A 5,232-nucleotide genomic window follows, 5' to 3' on the forward strand; every position below is an offset into this window, starting at 1 on the left:
TTTTTTTCCAAGTGCCTCTTACATGCTTCTGGAAGGCTTTCTTGTTCTTATGGTGATGACAGAGGTCAAAGAGAAAGCAAGCAGAATAATAAGGAAACTACTGGCCCCCATGTAAATGACTGCTCCTGGCATGCAAATAAGGCTATGGATATATTCTAAGGAAGAAAAAGATCCTTGCCTAGTAAGATGGGATCACTGAAGATGAGAAGCTAGAAATGGGTACACACTGTCCTGCCCTTGGATTTCTCCAGAATTGCAAGAAGACCATCCCAGATTCTTGCAATTTTTATAGTGATAACTTTTTTGTTCATATGTCTGATATTTCAACAAGGAGAGAGAACACTTCACCTTCTAACACACTTACTCTGCTTCTGAAACTTTCTAACACACTTGATCTATGTATCATATAATAATATTAACAAATGAAAGTGATTGCCAAAAGTGGATCTTAGATCCCAAGGTTTAAGAGAAAGGAAGTCATTTGGGATGGTTACTTCCTCCAGAATGATAGAGATCATTGGAGGATGCTTGAGAAAAATCTTAGAGGTCCTCAGAAGACTGTTCTCAACCTTCATGCTATATTTGTGGATGGTAGTCCTGTAAACACTTTCCATATGAGAAAGTATATGCTCATTGGACTGTCCATACAAATGGTTTTACCCCATCCTTCTCAGGGGAAATAACCTGCATTCTGAGGATGGTCTTCAATTCTCACAGCTCTTAGAGAATTGATAGTGGAATGGGTTATTTTGCTTAGGGGACACATTTTGTGATCAGAGTAGTGGATTGAGAGATTAGGGTTAATATGCCCAACAATAATTTCCTTAAACACTGTCTTTCCAGACAAGGAATTCATCGACAAAGTTTACTAGAAACTGACTCTAGTCTACTAATTAATCCTGGTCTTGGATTCTTAGTCCCAGATCATGCAAATGAAGATATATCAGTTGGCTATGGCTACTTAACAAACTACCCCAAAGCTTAGTCATTTAAAACAACCACCTTTTATTATTCCTCACAAATCTATATATTAGGTTGGCATTATGTACTGGGCTGATCTGAGCTGAGATGAACTGATCTTGGCGGTGTTCTCTCACATGTTTTGGGGTCTGCTGGCTGTTGCCTTGTCTAGAATGACCTCAGCTTTTTTCCAAGTACTTCTCATACACCTCTGGCAGGTTCACTTGTTCCTATGATGATGGCAGAGGTCAAAAGAGAGAGCAAGCATCATTGTGTAAAATAGAAAATGGAAACACACATGGGCTTTTTAATTTTCTGATTACAGTACATTTGATAACATTTAATTGACTGAAGCAAGTCACAGCCTGATCTCAGAGTCAGAAAGGGAAAGGACTATAAGTTTATAGGGCAAAGCATATGGATATAGAGACAACATTAATTGATGGCATTAAGCAATCAATCTGCCATAGTCTATCTCTTGTTCAAAATTATTTATTGCCTTCCAAATGCAGAATACAGTCAATCCCTTCAAGTCCTCAAAGAATCTCACCCAATTATAGCATCAGGCTAAGAGTACAGTATTTTATGGTATATTTTAAATCAGGATGTGTCCTTCTTAATCCAGAGACCTATGAATAAGTTTGTTAATACTACAAACATCCAACATATGGGTTAAACTAGAGCAGTATAATTACAAGAGAAATATCCGTTCAAAAAAGGGAAGAAAGAAAATCACATAGGAGAGACATTTGTCCATTGTAATTCTGAAATCCAGCTGCACAAATGCTGCTAGGTGTCCCTTCTCTGAGGTTAGAGACTATTCCTTGATTAGGCCCACTTCTGCTGTGTGGGAGTGACTCACCAGCTCATTTTCCTTCATCTTTTTCCATAGCTCTTTTTCCTTCATCTGCTGGGATGTACTTTGTTTTCCCTGCTCCTTTGACCACTTCTGACAACGACATCACTGCTCTCTTAGCAGATTTCTCATCTCTTAACAAGTTGTGCCCATTTAGAAATGTAGCAGATGAGTTGTTAAAAGTTCATCCCATTTCTCTAAGATCACATAGGGTCAAGGTGATGTTTTTACACAGTTTTAAAAATATGAATAAAAATATGCTGTTGTTTACCTGTTACAAATAAGTATGATTCAAAGAAATGCCTCATTTTGTTGTTTTGTTAATTTTAACATCGTATTTTATCTTAAGAATTTTCATGGACAAAGGAACAAAACAATGTTGCCTGATGTTGTGTTACCACGGTGACAAGGTTCTGCCAGTGAAGCATATTATTCAGGAGCATTATTGCTTCAATATTGGTGTCCTTTTACATCAAGGCGTTGCTCCTTCAGTTTTGAAAGAGGGAACTTGAGAGTAGTACAGAACAGGAATAGTGTGCCATTTCTCACGGGCATTGTTTGTATCTCTTTTATTATGTTATATGGTCAATGAACTTGGAAGCCAACAATTTATATATCTGTTAAAGAGAGGCAATGGTTCATAGGCCTTCAATATTTCTATAAGGGTAAATTTTGTGCATAATATGTAGTAAAGGAAGGGCCTATTATGTCTATAATAAATGTGATTTCAGGAGAATTTGGTTTAAAATTTTTCTCTGTTAATCATTCTCATATTTCACACTAAAATTCAATAAATTTTATGTCGTTTTAATGCACTTTAGTATATTTATTATAAAAGTCATAGATTTTTAAATTATTTTTCTCATTTTGACTATGTTATGCTAAGTGATTTTTTCCAAGTCCATCCTGTTAGTTTTAATATCCCCTTTCCTCTATAATTTGCAGATTTTGGAAACCAATGATCTACTTCACTGGAGAATTAGTTGGATGATAAATAGTACTTAAGTTTCCCAGGGAAGGGTTGTCATCAATATATTCTATAATTATTCTTTTAATAATATTTGTTGATTTAAACTAATACAACCTAATTGCTCCCCAAATTCATACAAGAAAATAATTTGAAGAAATATACATGTAAATGAGCTACTGCAACAGAGCAATAAACATCAATAAAAGGAAGTAATTATGTTTACTCTAAAGTTCCAAATAGGGAGAAAAGTGTACAAATTTCAATAGTATGGGTAGCAATGTGATCACCTATGATTTCTATAGGAGAAAATATAAATGAAGAGGTTCAGGAACAGGATAAGAAAACAACAACAACAACAAAAACAGATTAAAACAAAAAAAATTGAATTTCTACGCTAGGTCTTTATTTTAAGACTTGAAAGAAAGAGCTCATTCTCTTTTCCTTCTTTCTTACCTCCATCTTTGCCTTCCTCCTTCCCTTCCTTCCTCTTTATACAATATGAAATGACAAATAGCTATATCACTTATTATGCATAAACATGATGACATTGATTTAAGAATGTCAGGAGAAGAAATACCCAAGTTATCTCCCTTAGTTATTATTGCAATGGCTTTAATGAGAAACTAGCATACAAGTCAAAGCAGAATTTTCATTCAGCCATGGTAATGACTACTTTGAGCTCAGGACAATAGATTACACATTTTCATTCATTTCTCAGGGATTAGTTTCCTACCTTGCTCTTGGTAAACACTCACTCTTATGTGGAACCTGAGAAACTTAACAGAAGACATGGGGGAGGGGAAGGGGGAAAAAAGTTAGAGAGGGAAGGAAGCAAACCATAAGAGACTCTTAAAAACTGAGAGTAAACTGAGGGTTGGTGGGGGGTGGGAGGGAGGGGAAAGTGGGTGATGGGCATTGAGGAGGGCACCTGTTGGGATGAGCACTGGGTGTTGTATGGAAACCAATTTGGCAATAAATTTCATATTAAAAAATGATTTTTAATGAGAAAATGTTTCTTAAAAAATGACAAAAGGTTTTCCATAGGATTTCAATGCTTTTCTATATCTAATGACAAATGGAAAGAAAGTGTGATATAGGAGTTAATGGAGATCAGTCCCAAACTTGGGTATTCCAGTACCAAATCATATGCATTTTCTTGGCCTCAGATTTCTTTTTATTTTTAATTTAGATTCAAGTTAGTTAACATTTACTGTAATATTGGTTTAAGGAATAGAATTTAGTGATTCATCACTTATATATAACACCTAGTGCTCATCCAAAAAAATTCCCTCCTTAAAACCCATCACTCATTTAGCCCATGCCCCCAGCTACCTTACCTCCATCAACCCTCAGTTTGTTCTTTGTATTTAAGAGACACATATGGTTTGCCTTCCTGTTTTTAACTTATAATTTTACTTTTATTTCCCTTTCCATATGTTCATCTGTTTTGTTTCTTAAATTCCACCTATGAGTGAAATCATATGATATTGGTATTCTTCTGACTGACTTATTTGGCTTTGCATAATACACCCTAGTTCCATCTACATTGTTACAAATGCCAAGATTTCATTCTGTTTCATTGCTGAGTAATATTCCATTTTGTGTGTGTGTGTGTGTGTGTGTGTGTGTGTGTGTGTGTGTGTATTACATACACATACATACACCATATCCCTTCATCAGTTGATGGACATTTGAGCTCTTTCCATAATTGGGGTATTGTTGAAAGCACAGCTATAAACATTGGTTTCATGTGTCCCTTTGAATCAACATTTTTGTGTCCTTTGATACAACATACCTAGTAGTGCAATTGCTGGGTTGTAGGGTAGTTCTATTTTCAATTTTTTAAGGAGCCTCCCATACTGTTCTCTAGAGTGGCTGCACCAGTTTGCATTCCTATCAACAGTACAAAAGGGTTCCCCTTTCTCTATATCCTTGCCAACATCTGTTGTTTCCTGAGTTGTTAATTTTAGCCATTCTTACAGATGTGAGGTAGTATCTCATTGTGGTTTTGATTTGTATTTCCCTGATAATGAGTGATGTTGAGCATCTTTTCATGTTTCTGTTAGCCATCTAGATGTCTTCTTGGAAAAGAAGTCTAAAAATGGGTGATGGGCGTTGAGGAGGGCACGTGTTGGGATGAGCACTGGATGTTGTAGGTAAGCAATGAACCATGGGAATCTACCCCCAAAACCAAGAGCACACTTTACACACTGTATGTATTTGCCAATTTGACAGTAAATCATATTAAGGAAAAGAAAAGAAAAGAAAAGAAAAGAAAAGAAAAGAAAAGAAAAGAAAAGAAAAGAAAAGAAAAGAAAAGAAAAGAAGCCTAGAGGTCTAATCATGTCTTCTGACCATGTTTTCACTGGATTATTTTTTTTTTTAGCTGTTGAGTTTGATAAGTTCTTTATATATTTTGGATACTAACCTTTTATCCTTTATATCA

General features: G+C 35.5%; 1 long non-coding RNA gene across 1 annotated transcript; it reads right to left on the bottom strand.

Annotated features, from left to right (window-relative positions):
* Nucleotides 1-985: 985 nt before the first annotated feature.
* LOC147575731 (uncharacterized) lies at nucleotides 986-2,214 on the bottom strand. Its single transcript, XR_015241956.1, has 2 exons — nucleotides 1,823-2,214; nucleotides 986-1,190 (listed from the first exon to the last, which is right to left on the bottom strand). It is a non-coding gene; the product is annotated as an uncharacterized LOC147575731 (long non-coding RNA).
* Nucleotides 2,215-5,232: the final 3,018 nt, after the last annotated feature.

This window comes from Puma concolor, chromosome D2 (assembly GCF_028749965.1).
Source record: "Puma concolor isolate L17-30 chromosome D2, mPumCon1.1.hap2, whole genome shotgun sequence".
NCBI classification, from domain to species: Eukaryota; Metazoa; Chordata; class Mammalia; order Carnivora; family Felidae; genus Puma; species Puma concolor.